The sequence below is a fragment of the Falco peregrinus genome, chromosome 13, assembly GCF_023634155.1.
Source record: "Falco peregrinus isolate bFalPer1 chromosome 13, bFalPer1.pri, whole genome shotgun sequence".
Classification (NCBI taxonomy): domain Eukaryota; kingdom Metazoa; phylum Chordata; class Aves; order Falconiformes; family Falconidae; genus Falco; species Falco peregrinus.
This window is the reverse complement of record NC_073733.1, coordinates 3,083,893-3,108,079: the sequence shown is the minus strand read 5'-3', so window position 1 is coordinate 3,108,079 and position 24,187 is coordinate 3,083,893.

The window sequence follows — 24,187 nt, the reverse complement described above, 5'->3', positions numbered from 1 at the left end:
TACTCAAGCAACAAAATTTTAAGCTACCCTTCCTAATTTTGTTGATTTTTAAATGACAGGAGGCCCATTTCAGAGAGAAAATCTTCAACATCCCAAAGCTTTCATGAAACTAATTTGTTCAGAGCCACAGAGGGTTTAAGCACAGGCAATCATCCTCCATTTTCACCAAAAGACATTGAAATAGTCTGAGGTATTTTGATGAAAGACGTGATTTCTTCTTAATTTCATCCCTGCTTTGTTGAAAGATTGTAATTGTTCTAATGGCAGTTACAAATTGTAAAGAAAAAGCAAACGAAGAAAAAGCTTTCCAAAACACTACTCAGTTACTCAGTACTGAAAGATACAGTGCTTGATGTTATTTTTTCGGGTTTTGCCAGCCAATGAATCCAATTTGAATTCTCACAGCCAAGTTGCAATTTTTCATGAACTACCAAGGTACCAAAAAATGCTTTGTGGACCGGTTTGTATGCATTGGTAAATGCATTTCTACTTTTTACCAAAAGAGATCAGAATCAATGTTTTCAGGTTCTATACAGCTAAGTTCATGAAAGTCCTTGTTTATCTTATCTATTTGGAGTGAGATTACATCAAGTTCTGGGAGGGCACAGTGTGAAGCAGTGACAAACATGATGTCCCAATTAGGGAACGAGTTACAACATGGCCAGAAGGCAAAATTTTCCCAGAAAGGCAACTTAAAAAACCCCATCCAGATTATTTTTAAAAAATAAATAAGCAAGTGCTCATAAGTAATCAAGTAATCAAACAGTAACCATTTAAACTGGATATACCAGAGCATTTCCAAGTTTACCATCTGACACATAATAAGGTCTGTGGGAGCGCTAGTGTCTCTTGGTCTGTTTATTTGCGTGCCTTCACCACGTGGAGATTGCTTGACTTTAAATGTTCCGAAGAGCTCAGCATCAAGGTATTAAAGCACCGGTGCCACACATGCTATTTATGCATACTTAAACCCTTTGACTTCTCCCTTAGGGACAAATGATGCGTAATATACTTGCATACTTAGAGATGAAAGGCTAACCAGTGATTTATTTAACAGTCCAGATAGTACAATGAACCCAACTGTTGGGGTTTTTTTACCTCTAAGAATTTGGCTCTGATCTAACTCCACGTCACAGTAATAGAAGTTACTCTAAGGTAATCCACAGCAGCTTTTCTAAGTAGATTAGGGATAAACTTGACAAGCATTCTCTAGTTTGTGATCAAGAAAGCTAAATTACAAAGCCAGGAATATTATTTAATCTACGTTTGCACCTAGATACAGTATTATCTATAAAGTATTTTTGAACTCTAAGGGGGGAGTGGGGGGGAGGGGGGAGGCGGCTCTGAAGGGAAGAGGGCTGAGATGGCACCCATCCATTTCCCGTGACTTCACGTATGTGCTCTTAACACTAAGTCCACGTTCTCCAGCTGTTTTAAGGACTCTTTTTTTTTTCTAATGGCTTGTGGTATTCCATATAAATTCTGTCTTTGAAGAGCATCAAATCTGGGTTCTGCTGCAGAAGTAGTACACTCAATACTAAAATAGCACCTGCCATCTGGATGGTGCAGGTATATGCAATACAAGGTTTGGATGAAAATTACAGTGTTCGATTCTATGCCAAAGTAAAAACTGTGCTCAATCAGCAGGCAGGCATGTCTGAAGGAACACAGGCTAAAAACTATAGTGTTCAAATCTAAACCCAGAGGAAATCAGATAGCATCAGCTTTCATGTATTCAATGGGGCTTCATGTAATTAACTGTTCCAGAAAGGAATGGAAAAACTGATTGTTTGCAGAAGTAATTTAACACATCTTGGACTGCATTGATTTGTCCCAGAGATTAAAAGAAATCTCTGCAACTTCAGTAAGGAGTCACTCCGGCAGATATCTTTAACACTAAGTCAGGAATAGCTGAGGCTACAATACGCATTGTCCTCTCTAGAGTGAGGAAGTTAACTTCCAGCCTCTGAGGCCCATCAGAACACAAACTTCCAGATGGCCTGTATTTATCTCAGTCAACTTCAGCTTCCCTGCTTTGCTCAAAAACTATTTTAAGTCATTCCGTCTTTGAGGAAAAATTTCCTCTGGAGTTTCACAAAGATTAGACCCAATGAACTTCCATTAGAACAAATCTACCTGTGCATGACTGGATTCCCTAGGATTTTAAAATCTTGTAACTTGTTACAAGGACACAAAATACAAAGAGATATCATACATACTGCCAATACAGATCTTATCTAGGCTAGGTGGTGATGACTGGAGAAAATATTAGAATAACAGCTAAAAGAAATCAACAACTCTTCCATAAAGAGAGGCACTGATTATTAGTCATATCCTGCAGGCCATTTTAGTCGAATTACATTTCATTTTACTGTCTAACATCTTGAGAAAGTAAATTTAGAGACTTTTAAAATGTTTTTTCAAAACCCCTAGAACTCAATTAACAGGCTTTGTCAAGACTCAGACTTCAAAGTCCTGGACAGAGTAGTTCAGAAACTTAAAGAAGCCCATTGTAAACTATAGAAAGCTGCAGTTTCCACCTGAAGTTTAACTCGGCCAGTTTAGCTGCTGTTAGGATGTGATTTTCATTGCTTGGACTATGCTTGTATTAAATTGTATTAGTTTAAGTTAAGAGTGCTGTTTTAAATCCCACCACAGAACACGAAAATAAAATTATACGTCAGTTTTCCTCAATTCGGAAAGCAGTTTTGAAAAAAAGACCCAATAAAACTCACCAAATTTACGTCCCCTGTGAATTCAGGGCCTGAATAATTATTTATTTGTCATTTCAGGTAAGTTTTTGCATTCAGCCCATTTTTGACCTCACAGTTCACAGTGGTGATGCAGCTCCAAGAGCTATCGCATCAACTTATCATTTCTCTTTGAAGCTGCAGATTTCTTTTAATTTGACCTAACATTTTAAATTTAACTAATAAAAATTATTTCCTCAATTATTAGATATCAAAGTAGGTCCCAGATCACAGTCACCTGGTTTTCATAAAATATAGTCACTATTTCAAGAGTTAAGCATTTTATAATACTTTACAACAAAAAACAGACTTCCAAACACAAAGACCTTCCAAATCAAAAAATTATTTCTTACAAGCTTGAACTTTTCCTTCCACTCTAATGCCTCCACAGTGAAGTCTTAGAGGTTAACAAAAGTTCAGGGATGAGCTTGCCTTTTAAAATTTTTTGTCCATAGTAACATAAGCACCTGCAATCTTGAAGAAGGGCATCTAGTCATAGATAGAAAGGAATGATTAAAGTTACTGACCTGGGTAACACAGTGTTTTGTCACACCCAAAGGCTAGCTCTGTAGGAGAAAGGGAAAGCAAGGCCCCTGGCCCTGGGGAAATGGGGTTGTTGGCTTTCCCCTCCTAAAGCCATCGTCCCGGAGCATGCTCATGAAGCAAGGGAGCTGGGCTTTCTAACTAATTCACCAAGAAATGACAAAGGTGGTATTTCTAAACCTATAATTTCATTCCTACTTGCTTTCACAAAAGTTTTAAAAGAAACAGGCACAAAGCTCCTTCAGCAATTAAATCTCCAGTGCCAGTTTGTACTGCCCAGAGCTGTGGGAGGAGCAGGCTATAAAGTTTCTGTACCAGGTGGGTGGAATTTGTTTGAATGAGGGCTAAGGAACTGAAGGGACAGGGCTCAAGCTTGGGCTGCTTCATATCAGGCTAAAATTCCTAATTCTACTTTTCCTTTTTTAAATTTTATTTTTACTTTTTCCATTTAGAAATAGGTATCATAAATAGGTCAGTACTAGTAGGGAAAGTAGAATGAGTAACCTGTTAGGTTTCTTGTCTTTCTCCGGTTTCTCAGCTTTTTTTCTTTGCTTATTTAAAACATTTCTGTCTATCAAGAAGGGCTATCATCTGTCACCTCTTTCTTTTGAACTGCCAGACACTAATCTCAAGTCTGGATCACAATGACTCACGAGGAGAGATAAAATTATCACCTTTGAATCAGTTGACTGAGTAGTGACCTAGTGGAGTGGGAATACAACTCTAAAAGGGTGCTGAAGTACCAGTCGTTAGGAAGACTACATGGGGTGATGCAAACAGTGTAAGTTAAATTAAACATGCCAATCTAGCCCCAACATTTGGACAGTAGTAATTCTGGTGGGTATGGGACATTCCTGGGTGTTTGTTCAGGCTGTGCAAAACACCTGGAAATCTATTAGAGAAAATGCTTCTGTGCTTTTAATTTTGTTTTTTTTGGCCCATGTGATGCTCCCATAAACTGTACCGGTTTGCAGTACTCGGACTGCCATGTCAAACCTGCAAAGCGAGTCCTAGTCCTGTATCTGAAGATCCCCGCTCTGACACTCTCCTCCTTTTATCTTCAAGTGAGAGCTCTGCCAAGGATGCAGAAATACTTTCACTTCACTAATTTCACCATTAGATGTCCCTGACCGATCATCATTACTCCAGCCAGGCTGGTGTCAGGATGGCAGCTCTGGAGAGCCTCAGGGAGGTTTGGTGGGGCTTTGGGAGGCAGCAAGGCAAAGAGGAGTGCTGATTGCCTTCCCTGCTGGGCAGGTGGGAAGCAAAGGGGCACTTCAGGAAAGCAGCAAACTTGTTTGCCAGTCCCAAATGTTACCAAAATATTATCCGAGGTGTATAGCATTTGGTCCTCTCTTTAATAAATGCTTCTTTGCTTAATGTTTGTCTACTTTGTGCCCTGAACATAAGAAGTGCTAGGTCTGATTATTTTTAAAATAGTACCCAACCACCTTTTGCATATGAGGTTGAGTATACCTGGATTAAGTGTATTGCGTATAGTGATTGCCCTGAGTGCAGGAGGAAGCAGAATTTGCTTATCAGGGAGGAAAGAAAAACGGGTTGTGGGCAGGATTACAGATTACGGTTTGCAGTTTTTTTGCTTTGTTATCTAGAGATGGGAGCTAATGTGGGGCTGCTTCTTCCATGTCTTGTGCCTCTGTGGGGGGCAACACTGTGTTGCTGGGGGACAAGGCCTCTGGTTGTTCTTGCTGTTTGTGAGTTGAAGGCTGCTGGATGCCATTCTGGATGACTGTACGTGCAAAGGACTTTTCAGAAAATTAGATATTCCCTTTAAACTTGTAAACACATGAACCTTTACCTTTCACTGTTGAGACTGTGGCTTCTCAAAATTGCTGAAGCCCTAACAGAGTCCTGTCAGGTAAATACTGTTACTGCAGTGGCAGATTTTGCAATACAGCTTCGCATCCCTGAATTGCATTCATTAAATCTGGTTTAACTGTTTATGTTATGAATCTGTCTGCATTTGTTTCTGTAATGATCTGTTAGCTGTGTAGTGGTATGCCATTAATATGCTTAATAATAAGCCATTGGTTGCAGGTCAGTGTTCATTTCAATAATGACATCAGTTATTTTCTAGAGGGCTAACAGGGTGAGTGACAATTCCAACAAATTTTTATTCAATGAGCAAACAGAGAAAAAATTAAAATTCAGCTTTTTAAATGAAAGAAAAGTGTGTGTGTGGGGAATACCTATTAAAAAGAGTTAATATAAATGGACATTCTGAGTGAATGTTGCCCTTATGGTAATGTTGCTGTTTGTAATCAGGACTATTTTTATACAACCCACTTAATTTCCTTGCTTTTTGGTTTTTCAATATTGTTCTCCCTGTTTAAATTTGTATATATGAGACTATGTATATGGCTACATACATAGTAATGTGGAATAAAGAATAGAAAGATCTGCTGTCCAGAAGATAAGAGTTTTGCTATTATTCATCTGTTAAAGTAAGATGATAAAATAGTCCTAAAGAAGGCAAATTCATTTTATTTCATATGCCTGTGTGCCATTCACCTTGGGGAAAATGAAATAGAATGCTTCTGTGATTATAAAAATAGCACAGAAGTAGGATTACTGGGTAGAACTTAAATTTACGTCACTGTAATTCGAACCTATTCTTTCCCTTTTTTATCTAGTATTTCTAATTTACAGTCCAAGTAGGCTATGAATACTTGGAATTGTTTATCAGTGAAGTTATCACCGGGCTGACCACCTCATGGAATTAGTTTCTAATGAGATTATTAGGCCTATGTTTATTTTGTGGGCTCTGAATAGCCGACATAAACTTAGACGTTGTTATTTTGCTGTCAAGATTGTGTCTGAAGCCCATTTTCTTTTCCAAGACTTTAAATCTAATATAGCAGAGCTCCCAGAAAGTAACAGGACTGTTTGTGTTGTAGAAATCTTTGTCGTGCACCATGGAAAAAAATGATCTTGACCAAGTTGTCAGCCAACTGCTTTATGCTAATCAGACAAATAAAATGCAACACAAAATTCAAGAAGAGAAGTGGGTTTTCTCACTTTTGATGCATTTTCATACAACCTTGTTCTAAATGTGCTGATTTTACCTAGAAGAATAACTTTTCATCAGTGAAGTCTTCTATGTAATGAACAGTGTTATGCAAGAATTGTGCATTATGATGACAATGGTAAAGTGGAGCACGGTCATGTTTGAAAATATCACAATGACACTATTCAGCAGTTTGGATGAGGAAGTGATGAAAGATTCCATCTCCATATAAAATGACATGGGAAATTTTGCAAAAGCAGTGTATAATTATGCTAGTAACAATTTTCAGTGCTGTTTCTCTTTAATACGTTTGGCTTGTCTATGGATTTTTTTTTAAATGCAGTTGATCAGAACACTGTTTAGGCTACTCTGAAAGCTTGTACACAGCACTGTGTTATACGACACTGGGACATTGCAGTCTGGCTGCAATAGGAATTGCCCGGCTGCATGAGACCTCTGGGTCTCACTACCATTAAAGTGTCTCTGACAGATCGGAACTAGATACCTCAGAAAACTATGCAAGAAGTCCTTTGAACTACAAAATCATAATTGAACAGAGAGGTCATTTTATCAAATCAACCACCAACTGTCTCTGATTATGTTCCAGAGATTGAATATTTAGTTATCTTTTATCTTTATCCTTATTAATACAATAGTTCTTGATTCCTAAGAAAGTTTGGCCCTTGATATTGTTGCGAGACATGGAGTTCTGCAGGCTTCAGTGTGAAGCTTTTTCTTGGAGCTAAATTTACTTTGTGCAGCTCCACTGAATTGTAGAAGAGCAAGTAAATATTGATGCCAGTTCTTTTACATACTTGCTACCCCGTTCCTATCTCATACACCTCCTTAAATCATGCAGTGCACTTTAATAAAATATTCTGGTAACGAACCATGCTTCAGATTGTGCTAATTTTTGGAGGATGCTGTTCCAGAATTATTTCAGTTCCTATCAGCACTGTTGTGTGCTGGGTCATAGCAGATGCATGGTATCATCCTTACACTCAGGTGGAGCTTTAACCAGGGTTGATGTGGTCCATCAGGTTTTCATTTGGTTTGCAGAGCATTTCCTTTAGCAAGGTGTCTTTGAAGGAGGTCTCACTGACAATGCAGGATAAGCAGAGATTTTTGCTTAACCAAAAATTCCCATCGTTATTTTGTTCTGTTTTGAGGTGTGAAAGCTCTTTGAACTTGAACTTTTTCACAGTAGAGCTGAGTTACTGGAGAATCGAATTCACGTCAACAGAAAGCCATAGATTACTTATGTTCCAGGTTTTCTAGGATCTATTCCACTTACCTTGGCCTTGGGTATACAAAGAGCAAAGTGTGTGATTGTCAAGTAATTTACTCAAGATGGGATTACATCTCTTTCCAGATACAGGTTAACGTTTAGACTTTGTAACGCCACATCCTCCAGTGAGTTTATATTGTTGTAAAATGAGCACCTTGTTTTCAGAAGCATGCTCTTGCTACCACTTGTTGATTGGCTTTGTATCATTTTGTATTCTTGTTTCCTTTAAGAATGAAATTGGGAATAATTATTGCCTTTCAGCATGGAGTTTCCTAGTAGCCTTTTTTTTTTTTTAGAAAAAGAAGCATTTAGTTTAATTGTCATGAGATTAATAGGCAGGAAAAGGAGATACAATGAGAGATAACATGTTCATATTTATAAAATCTTTAGCCAAGCCTGAGTTATCTAATTAACCACAGGAAGACTATATGTCTGTTGAATAAATCAGCAGAAAAAATAGAAACTATAGTTGATTAGAATGCCTAAAACCAGTTAATAATATATAGTTGGTCTTGCAAAAAGTGTTCATATTTGACAAATGGTCAGGAGGACCTAAAATGAAGGTCTGATTCCTTTTTCCTTGTGTAAACATACTATCAGGTTGAGTTACACTGTGATTTACAGTGATGTAAGAGGAAATCAGGTCTACACATTTTGCAGACTTAAGACAGTCCATTAACTCTGTTTTAGCTCAGTAAATTTGTTCTATTTAATGGTATTTTAAGTCAGTTTTATAAATAAAAAAAAACCAGCAGGGAGTCACTTTTTGATGAAGGCAGCATGAAAATTTTTGGTGACTGAATTACCATACTGTGTGTGCTATGTAAACGGAACACTATCTGAAAAGCAACCATATTCCCATTAAACAGAACACTATCTGAAAAGCAACCATATTCCCATTTATGGTATAGAGATTCGTTGAATGACATTTATTCACCCCTTCCTCAAAGTGCAGCGTACAAGACATTATAGATACAGCAGTTTCTTTAACGGCTTCTTTTCCCCTGGAAAAAAAATTAAAACTTGAAACCCATCAAGAAGTTGATTTGTAGTGGAGTTCGTGAGCATCAGTATATTGCAGTTTTATCATGCACAATTGTGGTAATTACTGCATCAAGTGTTCCTGGAAAGCTGCCAGAATGAATTCTCAGCTTCTTGGAAGAACTTACAAAATGGCTGCTTTAGACAAATGTCTCAAGAGACCGGTGGCCTTTGGATGCAGAAAACAACTTGTACTAAGCAAATCCCTCATGAGGAAGCCCCAGTTTCTAGGACAGGCACGCACATATTGAAAGAGCAGGACTGTCTGTCTGCATTGCCTACCTGTAGTTTGAGAGCAAATCTGACCTGTACAGTAGAGGAATACTCCTGATTTGGAACTAAGCCTGAGAAATGCCACAGAGTAGATGATATTAAAATGGCTTTGTGAAGCTGAGTCTTTTACTGTGTAGATGAGATTTTTCTCATCACAGCATAACTCTTCCATTTGTATGCTTGATTTCAACAGAAGGGAAGAAAGAAGTGAACCACAGAAACATACTGTCATTACAGGTGGGATACATATCATCAAGGATGCCTATCATCATACCCTGTGCTCTGCTTCTTCCACAATCAATAAAGTGGCCACCAGTTTTAAGAACTGTTTGTGAAGGGACTTTGAGGCATCACGCTTAAGAAACTGTGTGTGTCTCTGTGCAGTAACAGGGAAAATGGAGTACATAAAGCTGGACTTCTGAAAATGCACTTTCAGCATTACAGATTAGTGGGACTGGGATGTATCTGGATTATTACATGCTTTACAGAAACTTCCCAGATACTGTACCAAGTGGAGCGCTCAGAGTTGGTCTGGATAAAGTTATTTCTTTGCAATCAGTATGTATAGATGAGGATCTCTTCGTTCTTTTCTCACAATGAATGTTTCTGAAATTGCTTGTTACATGAGAACACAGGGTGCCATCTCATACCCAGCTGCTGCTAGTACCAGAGGCTTCTGAGAAAGGTGAGAAATGTTTCAGAGAGTATAAAAATGTAATAAGCAACTTTTGGGAAAGTTTCTTTCATGTATTCTGACTCTGAATCCCAAGGGGTTTCTATTTCTCCTCTAATATTTTATTTCTTTGACCCCTTCTAAATATGGATGTTCTAATTATCCACACAAACATTCAGTTCTTTTTTGGCTCTTACTGAATTCCTGCAGGTCACCAGCTCTGGCTCATAATTTCATGAGTCATTGCTGAATATGCACGAATGTTGGTAGTTAGGGCAGCCTGACCCTTAGCTTCCAGCACAACAATATTCCACTCACTCTTCTAAGAGATTACTTCAAAAAAACCCTTTCTGTTGGATATCTCATGCAGTTTTGTCATTATTTGAAATTATAAATGTATTTACCTTTCAAAAATGGTTTGGTGAAGCAGGGGGTTTACTCTTGAAGCAATAGGAAGTGCAATTCACTGAACAGGCTTGCTCAGTAGCAACAGCAACAAGCGATGCATCTGTATCACTTATTGCCCTGCCAGTTTTCCTTTCCCCAGAGGAGCGCCTGTAAAGCTGCAGGTGTAGCTAATGCACAGTCATTACCTTCCACAGGATCTCTGAAAAGGAGGGGTTGGCTTCAAATTACTCTTTAAACACGATCAGACTGTTCTGCTCAGGTGTGTAGTAAAATTATTAATATGTATTAACATTATTGATACTATTCGTGATGGGGCAGCAAGAAGCTTATAATTTTATCTATATCATGTAGGGTTGTAGATAGAGGATGTAAAGCTTGCTGAATGACCATTTACACCCCTTGATCATTCTTAGCTTCCACTAGAATCTTCTCACTTAATTTCAAAACATCTAAAACACTGATTAAGAGATGCTCTTGGTTATTTAGGGACACAGAGTTTTATTTGGACAGGTTTGGATCCTGTGCCCTAATCAAAGGGCTGTCTGACCTCAGACTCTTTTAATTTATCTTTCTTTTGTTTATGACAACCAATTCCCAAAGGCAAAGCCATTCTTTATATTATTTTGCTGAGTAGTTCTGGGAGACATGTAACCAAGCTGATATACCAGAAGCAGCTGTATATATTTCGTGTTTTGCTAAAAGGTTTCAGCCAAATTGGACTCACTTGCTGAGCAGCAATTGGGAGTGTTTCTAGCCTGTGATCTTGTAGGTGTTGGAGGTATGTGGAATGAAGGTGACAGTGAATCAGGTATTGCCCTTCCAGAGTAGTTTCAATTAAATCTTTGAAAAAAAAAAATATCTATTTTTCCAGTGCTTTTCAGACTGAAGCACTCTTCTCTACAAAACTCCTTATAGAAAAATGAGTAATTTGCAGTGCTCTGGAATGAAACCTCTTCTAGAGTGCAATGTGGCTTGAATTACTACATGGCAGTTGTTAGAGGAGAGCAAGTTTTAACTAGAAATACAGGAGGAAGGAAGGTGAAATAATCCCTTATGATATAATCCTGCAAAGGGCAAAAGGAAGTTCTTTGAAGTCACTCAAGGCCTACTTGCTTATTTGCAGGTCTACAAGGCCAGGAGGGACCATTAGATCATCTAGACTGACTTGGTGTATTACAGACCCTACAATATGCAGGTGCAGTGATTTGCCATGTGGAGTTAATTGGACAAGCTGGGCTTTAGCGAGAAATGGCCAGGACTCAAGATGAGTTATGATATTTAGGTAAGCAGTGTGCAAAGCAACGGCCTGAGGCAGATCCAGTCACTGTTGTTCCTCAGCAGAAGATTTGCTGTGTGAAACTGAACACCTATCTTTCCTTCTTAGTCCCAGTCAGTGATAATGAACTTTGTTGAGAACATGCTGCCATTCTCTGTAGTCACTGTGAATCTTGGTAAAAGCAAATGCACCTGGGTACGGATGGTTTGGTGGAGCATTTTAATCCCCTCCTGTATTGTGATGGGAATGCAGCTGGGAGGACTGTTTTGAAATTCAGTAGAGAGCTCGTTTTACTCTGCATTTTATGAGCTTATAACCTTACAAATCCATAGGAGCCATTTACTGTCAGAAAGAGATAAAATTACCATTCACAGACTTAATAGTTCAAAAAAGTGCTGGTTTTGGTCCCCTTTGCTACCTTTTTATAGCTCATAAAGAATGATTTGGTTTTCCTCCTTTGTTTCTGTTGTAGTTTATGAACCTGCCAGCTAATAAAATTTCAGGAAAATCTGATTCTATTGAAAAGTTCAAATCTTTTTTTTTAATAGGAATTTTATTTGAACACCTTTGTTTTAACATAGCTGCCAGCAACATGAGCAGTTTTAGGGTTTGCTGGAGAACACATTTCATTTCTCATCCAAAAGATGTGCTGGATTTTAATAATTTCCAAGGGCAGGAGTTGATACTAAAATGACATACCGCTGTTGTCTGCACAAAAGCCTCTAGGCACCTTAACAAAAGCATTGCCAGCAATAAGACTGCAAGCAAGGACGTTGTGCTTTTGAGTCCATGGAAGTGAAGAAAAAGAATGGAATTCCCTTAAACCCGTTCCTGCTCAGTGTACACCAGCCTTCTGAGTTTTTGAATAACAAGTATTTTTCCATTGCACAAAGACCCTTATAAAAACCAAGAATCCCCCAACACTGACTCATGTCAACATCTACTGTCATTTTGGGTGTACTGAGGAAGCCCAAAATGCATTGCCTGTTTCATGCCAGCCATTCTTGGGGATTATCTACTGCTGGCCTCTGTGTTCAGAGTGAAGTTGCAAGAACCCTGTGACTGCTGGCCCCAAGTAAATCTTCTGTCACTGATTTGCCTGAACTGATGGGCAGTGCAAAGGTGGATTACAGTTATTTTTGCCTTCCCTTTCCCCATTTTAACTGCAATCTTGAACTGATGGGTGCTTTTTGTCAAAGTTTTTCAGAGAATACTCAGCTGAACATTTTACAAAAATATTTTTGGTTTGGTATTTATGTGCTGTGGGTGGTATCCTAAGACACCTGGCAGAGTATTGCACATTTCAACAGAGGATCAGAAATGATGATATAATTAACAAAATACTGCAAATTTTCACTCAAGTGCCTCCTATTTCCAAATGCTTAAAAGAAATCAATAGTTTTAAAATACTTTGCACTTTTAGAATGTTACCCATATATAGACTAATTAGGGTTTTTTTACTCTTTTACCTTAGCAGTCTCTACCTCCAGTTTCTTTTACACATATCTCTTGGCTTTCTAGAGTAGTCTGAATGGCTAGACAAGCTGATTACTCAATGCTTTAATACCAAAGTTTGCATTTTGCATAAAACTTTTTGTTGTTATAGTTGATGGGTAACAAAATTTGCCTTGTCCAGGGGTTGGTGGAAAAATAAACATATATCATGTGTCACTGATGATTTCTACAGCATCAGTGTAAGAAGTTCAGAGAGTACTTTCTTGTCAGACACTGGGGAGTCGAGGTGTGCAGATTCTTGTGTGGAAAGGTTATGGAAAAGGTTAATCTTTTTGGATTAACCTCTGCCTTAGGAATAAAGCACAGTCAAATGGTGCTTTCTCTAGTGTTGGGTGAAAAAAAGAGTTCTTTTTACCCCCTACCCTCAATAAACATAGAAGCCCCAAAACCCTGCAGGCTGTCCCCCAGAATCCTGTCTGGTTCTCGTGTTCACTCTTGTGCGTAAGCTGTGCCCGAGTTGTTAGTGACTGTTGTTTGTGTTCCCGGCCACTGTATATGGCTGGTATAATTTGTGCTGTTCCTTGCAGGGCCACAGTGCTGCAGGCATGCATACCAACCTGGTGTCATGCGTTGTTTTGTACAGCACCCTGTGCACATGAAGTAGGAAAGGGAAATTTCTTGTTTCTCTTTTAGCATCCTGATCACCCTTTTCCACCTCATAAATCACTGAAGCTTTCAACAATCACTCCTGTATTGACTCCTGGCACAATGTCAGCGTGTTCCCACAGCTGGCTGTATTGCTTTCTGGTTTCCTTAACAGTTGTGCTAGATGTGCAGACATCAATCTGTGGGGGCTTCTTGGAGGGGGACTGAAATGAACCTTAGCATTGACTGCCTTGTATCCTGGAGAATGTTACAGCATCTTAACGCCACATCAATGAGATGCTGCCTCTTAGCTGTTGCTGCCAATACTTTCACATCTGGGATCAGGGAATTAAGAGCTGTCAGTGAACCACTGAACCTGTGCTATCTGCCAAGGTCCTTGTTCTATGCAGTCCCACAATTTGAGGCTGACGTTGCACTTTCTAGGCTGCAGTGTCTGCTGTGCTGTCTTGCAATCTTAAACAGTATTTAACGCCCTTTAAATAAATCTCTCCAAAAGCTTTGGATCAGCTCCTCCTTTGTGGTCTGTGTCACTTGCGTGTTCACAGTATAAGATCTGAAAGTATGTTCTTTGTCTTGGTATGTCACAGATTACTGGAAGCTCCTTAAATTCAAGCCCCAAACTACAGTGCAGCATGTATTTCTGAGCAGTATTACCTGTGTTTGTACAACAGGGATACAGTGCAGCACTGGTCAAACTTCCAGCATCCTGTTTTAATAGTGTCAAAGCTAGGAATAATTTGTTGGAGGGTGAATTTCTTCTTTGGCTTTTGCATGTTGTATATAAGGGGATGAATTTTGGCATGTCTACTTATGGATACTTATGATACTCCATCTCATTTTCTTAAGGAGTGACAATGAGAACAATGTGTTTCTTTTATTCCTCAAGTGTGTGGTTTTTTGGTTTCTTTGTGTGTGTGTGTGGTTGATTTTTTTTAAATAATAATACATTGAGAATCAGCCTGGGCAAATATCCTGATCAGTGCAGCAGCTTACATATGTGCCCCAAAATAAATTAATTTTGGGGCACAGATGTAAGCTGCATAATTTTCTGAATAAAACCCCTTGCCATAGGGTCAGCTGGGAGTGACAGTGTTGTGCCAGCAAACATGCTTCCTCTTCGCAGGAGTGTCCCATATTTTTGTTCAATTTTCTATATGACTAGTGAAGCAGCAGCAGTAGATTCAGGCCATGAAAGGTGTGTAGGTTCAGTCAAGCCAACTGTTGAAATTATGGCTGTTTCTCAAAATACCTGTTCAACACACCTTGTACATGCTATCAGGAAATTCTTGGAGCTGAACAAATTTATGCTGAGAACCTGACCTAATGCCACCTTTCCCTGTTTTGGCAACAAACCCGATGGGGTTCAGCTGCTGAGCTACACTCTTCTGTAGTCTCATGTTAGCAGGGTTTGTATGTCAGATCTTCACATCACATGTAGGGAAGTGAATGGAATCCAATGTAAAATCTATAGCTCCTTGTGTGTAGGAACTAGAAAGATATATTCACTTGAGAATAAATTTGTAATGTTTTTAAGAGAAAAAAAAGAATATCCGTTTTGTTTTGTTTCCTGGTTATATAAACATTCAGCAATCTTTGCCTAAAAGAATAGAAGTAAAAGTTACATGGGATGAATGTCCCATGCTGCTTCATTATGGGAACAAGTATTACTAGTGAAATGTCTGAAACTACAGTGACACGTAGTTCTTTGCTATAATTAATACAAAATAATTGTAATCAGAATGTTATGGTGATGGTTTATTGGAGTTTTGAAACATTCTTTTACATTGTGATTGGCTCTTGGATTCCTCTTTGCCGTGACCTTGTTGCAAAGCTCAGTCAGCAATAAGTGTTTATAAATTACCTAAGTCTGTTCAAATACTAAAAATCCAAGATAATAGATCTGAGGAAAATCTGTTTTAAGGAAGCAACTTCCAGAATGGTGGCATGTCCTGAATCAATAGCATTATATAGAGAGTCGAATGAATTTACCCCAGTCTGAATTGACTTCTTTAGTTCCAACTGTAAATCCGGGGAGTAATTGTCAACATCTGTGGCAGAAGCTGTGGGCAAGAAGACTAATACAAGATCACAGAGTTCTTTAATGCCTTAAAATCTTTACATCAACACTCAAATGAGTCTAACAGAAACGGAATTGTATTTCAGCATTTCTCATGGTTTACATCTCTGTTAGTATAGCTTCTCAGCTGTTTTAAATGAAGTGGTCCAAACTACTGTGTGGCAGATTTTTGAGTCTGTCTTGTCAGAAACGAGATAGTTTGACTGAAGTGTATACAAAGGGACTATTTTTCCCTTTAGATGTGCATTGAAGTGGTTGAGATGAAACCTTACACATATTTAAAAAAAAATAATCGGTTATTTAAGTTCTCCTTATGGATTTACAGTCCTAAAGCCTTCAAGATTCTAACATCTTTTTCTCAAAAAATTCAGCATATTTTTATTTGTCTTCTGCAAATCTTTTTTGAAGGACTTTCTCTTTTACAGACATCAGCTAACACAAAAAACAAACTGTCCCATCCACAGACTCTGAAAAGTCATAACAAACTCAACAACGAAAGTCTTAGCAATGTAATAAATCCATAACCAAAAAAATTTTCCACTAAAGAACTATGGTAATTTTTCTGTCTTGTGGAGATGAGTGCCTCATCTTTACAAGTAGTGTCTACTCTAAATTGATGAAACTTGATGTTTTACTAGTTTTCATGGTTTCAACAAATTTTCTCAGCTCTGTAAAATGCATGAGCCAGTGATGATAGATTGAAATGATTTTGCAAATTTATCCACTTTTTTATCTGTGTGGCAATATGTAAATGTAAAATATTGAAATATGAAGTGTCATTATTACATTTTCAGTCTTTCTGCAAGAAAATTATGTTCACCAGTGAATGTAAATATTGAAGCTGTTTTAAAATTTCATTGACAAGCTTTGCAATCCCTTTCATCCCTCATTAAAATAGCGTCGTAATAAGCATTCTTTGCAGGCATGTGTGACAAACTTTTTAGATGTTTTTCTTTCAATTTTGTCCTAGAAATATTTCATATGATGCTTCATGTAACTTTTTGGGACTTAGATTTAAAAAAAAAGGTACAATACTAAGGAGTTCTTCTTTTTATGGGAGTTTTTCTTTATCTGGAATGTATCTTATGCTTATTTTCTCCTAAGTAGGTAACCACGCTGGAATAAGAACACTTTCCTTTATGGCTCTGTCATCTCTCGTCAAAATTATAGTTTAGAGCATTTACTTTCTATATATAAGAAATTAGTTTTGTCAACCTGTTTCCAATTGTCTTCTTGCAATATTATTTTCATAATTTTGTTCTGGTATGACTTCATAACGACATCTTGATGATGGTGAAAAGAATTAACCAGCTGGAAAAATGCCCAAGACTTTGCTAGAAGCCTGCTAATAGCCTATTGTGGCTTCAGAAAAAAAACATGGAGGGAGATGAGAACCTGGATGGCTCTGCTATGGCTCTTTGTCCTGCTTGTCTTGCTTTGAAACAGTAGCGCTGCTCAAGTGTGATTTCACCTTCTGTCTCTTCAACTTGGGGCTCTTTTAGACTAAAAGGTTTTTTTGGTGGTTCATTGCTTTTGTGGTAGCCCTCAGGCATTTTAACTTCCTTGCACATCAGAAGTGACAGTATTTTGAAAGCTTAGTTTGTACCTGTTCCAAAGGCCACCTGTGCCGTGGATGGACTGTCCTTGGTCTATACCTTCCCTAACTTCCTAAACTTTTCTGTGCTGTTTTGTTTTTTTTTTGGTGAATACAGATTATGTATTAAACATAGTCTACTTGCTTGAAATTTAAGCACAGTTTGGGAGAGAATCTTTTAGCTATTAGTTATAACCAAAAATACGCCTGATGCCTCCAGAGCAACAGCTAAGACCTAACCCAGCCCAAATGGAGAAACTGGGAATAGTGAGATGGTATTTGAAGTGTGGGAATATAAACTCCAGTAAAGACACTCCCATGAAATGCAGCCTATGCAGTATTTCTGCCCAGATTTCAGGCTCCCATTAAAGAGTCTTCAAAAACAAAGGGAGGGTCTTGAATCCATCCTGGGATTTACGCTGTCCTTTGCTGGACATTTTTCACATACTTTGGCATAACTTTTACTGTGCCTACAAATGATTTGCAGCCTTTGTCTGCCTTTAAAGCAAATAAAGTATGCTCCCTATGTAGTCATTCGGTTTGAATTTCCTAACTCCCCCAAAACATGGCAGGGAAGTAGTGTCATGAAATGGTATAATGATCTGCTTTGTTTTGATGTCTTTAGTCTTCCTCCAGTTGTGATCTTTGCCATATACTTTAGAGAAAGTGGTAACCTCCCCAGAACCAGTAACAACACTAGCAAGAAATCTAGGAACTGATTTACAGACTGGCCTCAGCTTGCATTTTCCATGTTTATGCTGGCAGTTTCAAAGACAAAAATAAATGCAGAGATAGTTTTGTATTCACTTTTTGGAGGTAGAGATCAGCTTAATGGGTGCTGATCAGATATTTGCCATCAGGTACTTGGTCTTCCATTATCTGAATTTACAAAATATAGGGAGGCAGAGATGGAGTTCAAGTTTCTTTTTTATTAAGTATTATGCTGCATAACAGGGATACTATTTACTTTGGGGATAATAGGGTCCATCCCTACCAAAGCTTTATAAATCTCACATAAACCTTTCTTTGTTGTTTTGTCTTAGTAGTGGCATGCTCTGCTGGTATAATTCAGTTTTTGGGAGAACAATATTCTATACAACAAAACAAAATGTAGTGATTCATTATCAAGACAAGAATAAGTGTTAGATGTTGGAAAACAGAAAAAATAGTAATTACCTTGTAAAGGACTCTGTAATCTTCCCCTATGTGTCTCCCGTTACACTCAGTCTGCATTGGCACATGCCTGAGAACACTGTCAAGTGTTTAGATGTTGTTTAAAGACATGAGCAACAAAATCTTATGGAAACCCGATACAGTCCACGACAAACTGCAGTGCGGAATGATGCACCAGCAAGTATCACTTAGCAGGGATTTCACCGACCATCCCTAAGCTTATGGAGATGGGACTGGGAGGACTTGGATTGAGAATGGAACAGGGACTCTAGAGAAAATTACAAGGCCATTTATGAGCTAATAGGATTTTTTTCTTGTTTTCTGATGTTATGACAGGCTAAATATTCTCATCTTGTTAATGTCTCGATATTGAATACTCTATACTGTTCTGGTTTTGTACAGTGTACCTTAAACCTCTATCGTGCTACACATTCACAGACACGCACAAGTCTACCAGAGTTTTCCATAGAGATCCCCCCAAACTAAAAAGCTTTAGTCACCACTTGCTCATAAATTTTTTCCCATGAATGTGTTTTTTGTTTTTTTGGCTTGTTTTTTTTTGTTTATTTCTTTTGGAGTTTAGTTGTTGGTCTTTTACTTTCCACAGTCCAACAGAAATGTTACTCTGGTTCCATTTATGCGTTATCTCTTCTGAACCACTTTTTAAGTACTGTTCACTGTCCTTGGCAAGCACTGAGAAACTTCGGCCATCAGTTTAAGTTGAAGCCCTTGCTATTGGAAAAGGAGGACCAAACCATAAAGGAATACTCAGCTGAGTAAAGAGTTGGGATATGTTTCTGGTTTTCACTTTAGATGACATCTCTTCTGTAACATCATTGCTGAGCTCTTTGCATGGAAACAGAAAAGCGGTGAATGTTCTGAAGGGCAAATTGTGGACTCTGAGACAATCAAGTGGTCTGACTATACACTAATCCAGATATCAGTGCAGCTTGGGCTGTTAGGTGTCAGGGGAACTTAACTAAATCCTTGATGCAAACAAGATTTATTAGTGTCACAGTACCAAGATTCTTCTGCCTTTGCATAGATTTTCAAGCTACTTACTTCCCCTTTTCAGATCTTTTCCCACTATATTAGATTGGAATAGGGCAGCATGAACAGAGCTTGCATATGCTGTTCCATTTCTTTTTACGTACAGACTACTCTGTTAGTAGTTAGTATTTAAGCCTATTAAAAATATTGCTCTTTACCGAGTGGGACTGAAACAGAAAAAAAGATGGGTGTTAGAAAAAAAGAAAGGCACTACTCCCTTACACCTAAATACTGACTGAAGTCTTAGAAAATAGATTATTGTTAATTGTACCACTCTTGAGATAATGTTAGGAGAGAGCTACTTATCATGATTTAGGGCAGCGTTACATCACTTTTTTTGCTTAAAGAGCTGTGGCTTGCTCAAGTCCAGACAAAATTTCTGACTGTACTTTGAATAAGTAGAATTTGTTCTTGGGTACATCTGGAATCTAATTTTCTGTCTTTATCAACCAGGGATATTCTTTCTTCTCTGGACTGAAATGTATATAGGCTCACAGAGCAGAGGACTGCAAAGTCAGTGCTTCTCTGTGTTTGAGTGGAAGTTCCCTTAAGGAAGTTTGATGCAGCAGTGCAGGACCTGGCACCAGTAAGAAGCAGGTACTTTACTCACAAAATGGAGAGAAGCAATGCATCATGGCCAGCTCCAAACCTGTCCTTTAGCACCATTTGAAGAAGAGCCTGTATTTTCTTCTCAGTTCCTAGCTTTTCCTTTCTGTAAGGAAATCATGGTACAAAGGGAAGGAATGAAGATGAAGACAACTTCAGTGTTTCTTTACAGTCTGTTGGCATGTCCCATTTATTACTAAATCCTGAAGGCATCTGGGATCTCACAAATTCAGAGATTAGCGTCAAGGCAAAACAGTGTCGCATCAGCACAGACAAAATTACCATTCATCAGTGGTGGGATGCTGGGTCAATAGGTGTCAATGGAATGGTCTTATCCATTTATGAATCATGACAAAAGGAGGAATTATTGATGTAATCTCCAGTTCAGCTTGGACTTCAGAAACAATCCATTAGATATACAAGAAGTCATTTGTGATGTTCAGATTTTTATCTAACTATTTTAATGCTTGGAGAGGTAATGTTTTGTCGTCAGTCCACCATCCTTTCGTTTCATGGGGTTGTAAAGTCACGTTATACTGCTGTCTTGACATCATATCATGAGAGTTGCTTGTTGCTTGTTTCAGAAGCTTTGGGGAAAGAGATGAAAGTAATTCTGTACATCCCAGATGTTTCAGTAGGTGTATTTAAGGAAGCCCACTACCTTGATCCACCACATTCATGATTCTCACCCCCTTCCACCTGCTCTCCTTGCCTTACCCCTGCTTGTCTTTGTAGTTCTGCTCTGTGCTAAGATGGCTTGTGACATTCTAGCTTGGGGCATAAACAGTGGAAGACAGGATTTGAAAAATATACATGAATAAAAGGTCAAAACTCTCCCAGGAAAGAATGAAGTTCTTGGGGTTTTTTTTTGTTTGCTTTCGTGTTTTTTTTGTTTTTTTTGTTTTTTTTTTTAAATTGCATAGTTATGAAAAGCAGATTAACCTTTGGATTTTTGAGGAATTCACTGTGACAATGGTCCAGCTTAAAAATACACAACTGCTACTTGAAGTAGAGTGTCCAGAGATGCCCAGGTTTATTCTGTTGGCCCTGAGGATCATCTAGCGTGTAGTCCTAGTTTTAAAAAGTCATGCTAATATTGCTCATCCACAGCAGGCTGGAAGGGCAGAAGGCACAGGCCTACATGTAGGAGTTGCAAGGCCAATTTTTTTTAGTTCAACAGCAAAACAAAGACTTCATTATGCTGTTGGTCTCTTTGATCTTACCTGCTGTCAGGTTTGAATTTTTCTTTAGCAATGCTACAGTGAAGGAAAGAAACACAAAAGAGAAAAGCTACAAATCACAGAGTTCTCACTGTAACAACTGTGAAAAGAAAAGTTTGTGAAAAAAGGAGAAACGCTCTTCTTGTATCTGACTCAGTCAAACAACAGTGTATTATTGACAGATGCATGATCCTCTTTCCCCCACATGACTTGGAGGAAATAAAATTCCTGCTTCATTTGCAAATGAGAAGGCTGTCTCCTTAGGTTTTTAAAAACTTTCTATAATGATTTTAGAAATTTGATTTGATTGTGGACACTTGTCCTTCCAGATGATTATGGTAAGAATGTGACCCTGAAAGAAGTTCAGGGAAATGGGGAATTCACAATTAATATAGTGGACATGATTAGCTAATGACTAGTATCACTATTTAGGTGTGATAAACGGATAAATTATGGTCTGAGTAAAGAGTGAGTACTATTTCTTATCTGACAAGTGAAGTAAAGTAGCATTAAGAAAAAACAAAAGGCAGAAGTGTATATTTGAAGCCATAGGATAAAATTGCCTGTAAGTTTTCTTAGAGTAGCCAACCTAAACGTACTTTTACGCAAGAACAATGTCATTTGTTCCACTTCTGTATATGGTATCAGTGTTACCTCATCTTCTGTTTTGATGCAGACAAAAAAGTTATTAATTATTTGCAGATGCCACTTTACACGTGATTCTCAGAACTCTGCTGAGGCTTAAGGTGAGTCACTAATTAATCACTGATATTTTGAAAGACTAAACCTGTGTGACATGGGGGTTTTATGCTGGTAATTTGACTGCACAGACAAACATTAGGATGAAACAATGAGTCAGACTTCATTGTAGGATAATTCAGGTTGGAAGGGACCTCAAGAGGTCTGCGGTCAACTCTCCTGCACAGGGCAGGGCTTGGACCTCTCTGAGCAACCTGCTCCACACATCTTGACTGTTGTCATGGAGAAAAAAGTTCCTCTGTATGTCCACATCCGCACCTCTCTTGTTGCAATTTGTCTCTCATTTCTCTTTCTCCTGCCGTGTACCACAGTGAAGAGTCTGGCTTCTCCTTCTTGACAGCCTCATCACAGGCATGTGGGGGCTGCTGTTAGGTCCTTTCTCCAGGTTGGACAAGCCCAGCTCCCTCAGCCCCTACTCACAGAGCAAGTACTCTGAGTCCTCACTGTCTTGGTGGCCTTCTGCTGAACTCAGTCCAGTTATCAGTGTCTTGCTTGTGCTGGTGGGGGATGCGGTATTCTGGATGTTGTGTAATAAGTGCTAAGTAGAAAGGGATAATCACTTCCTCTGGCCGTGCTCCCATTACTGCAGCCCAGGATGCTGCTGGCCGCCTGTGCTGCCAGAGCACATGGCTGGCTCGTGCTCAGCTCATGTCTACCAAGACCCACAGGGCCCTTTCAAGCAGAGCTGTTACCCAGCCAGACAGTCCCCAGCATGTATTACTTCAAGGGTTTAGTCCTTCCCCAGTACAGGCTTTGTCCTTATTGAAATTCATAAGGTTCCTAATGTTGCTCTTCATATGTGAAATAGTTTGGGTTTTCTTCCCTTTGTTTGGATGGGTCATATCCTCCTCTGAGTGAAATCACTGAACTGAGTAAACCACCTGCATAGCTACAGTTTGCCCTAGAATGTATGCAAGGGATAGATTTAATCCTTTGGTATCATTACCATGTATTTAAAGAAGAGCACCCAGTAGACATATATTCCTACCGTTTCCAGAACAGGTAGAATCATGCTTTAATCGCCTGCCATTAAAGGAAGACAAACAGCTGAGTTTGCCTGCGTTGGGTTACATGCATTGCTTATTTTTCACAGCATGTTTTAAGTTCTCATTTCAACTAAAGCTACTTACATATGCTCACTGGCCAGTGAAAGGCTGACAGACTAACTCCACCTCTTTCTCCTCTGAGGTCAACCCACACTGAAGAAAGATCTCTGGACCTAGATGGTGCACAGCTTAAACCAGAGAGGAAGTATTTCTTCTTTACTGGGTATTACTTCTTCTCAGTGAAGTATAGCCTAGATTCAGACCCAAAGGATTCTGTGTAGATCACGTACTCAGACTAAGTATCATCAGTGACAAACGCACAGGAAGAATATGGGAGGCTCTCCTCATTAATTTTGTTACCTTGACATTTAGCATTTGATATTATGACAGCTTATATTTTGAAATACCTTTCAGTCTCATTACTACCTGGGAGCAACAGCTCTGTCTTAAAGGCCACTTAAAGAAATACAGAATAGGAATATTTAGGAGCCATATTACTCTGCCCTTGTCGTTTGTGCAGATATGGAGCAAGTATTCACTGACTGCAGTGAGTGAAGGAACAGACAGGTCTCACTTTGTGCATCAGTGCGGATGAGGAAAGATGAAGTGAACTGTCAGAACTAGGATTTCCTGCATTCTGTTTCCTAAGTCCCTGGAGAAGGAAGTAGTTCAAAAAGAATAGCTTCACCTCGCTAAGTTTTAATGAGGTCCTGTGAAAGTCAGGGACGGCTTCATAGGTTTTGAGACAAAATTATTATCTGCTGCTTATGGGCCTCACTGTGTACAAAGCATATAAAATTAACAGTATTTTCCTTCAAAGCCTTTGCTTTTTGCAAACCATCGTAAGTCTCATTATGGGAGGAAGGAAAAATGGCCTGACTGGAAATCAGTTGGATTCTCTTCTCAGCTCTCTAATATGACGACCACAAAATCTGTTTATCTTACTCCTTAATTTTCTCTTGCTAGTCCCTATTTTCTTCTTGGATTTTTTATGACCTCAAACCACCAAGTTTCAATACTTTAGACAGAGTTTTTCTGGACTTGCATCTCTACATGCTGCTGCTGTAAAAACAAAAATCTCTTACGTCATATATGTCAAAAGTAAGGGTCAGAGGAATTACATACCTTGGCCAAGACCTAAGAGAAAAGCTTAAGTTTCTTGATCTCTAGTGTTGTACTTTTTTCCCCAAATTTCGTTTCCAAGGCATGCCATAGCTGAGTACCTTCCACAAGTGAACTCAAGCTGTATGTGATTAATAAT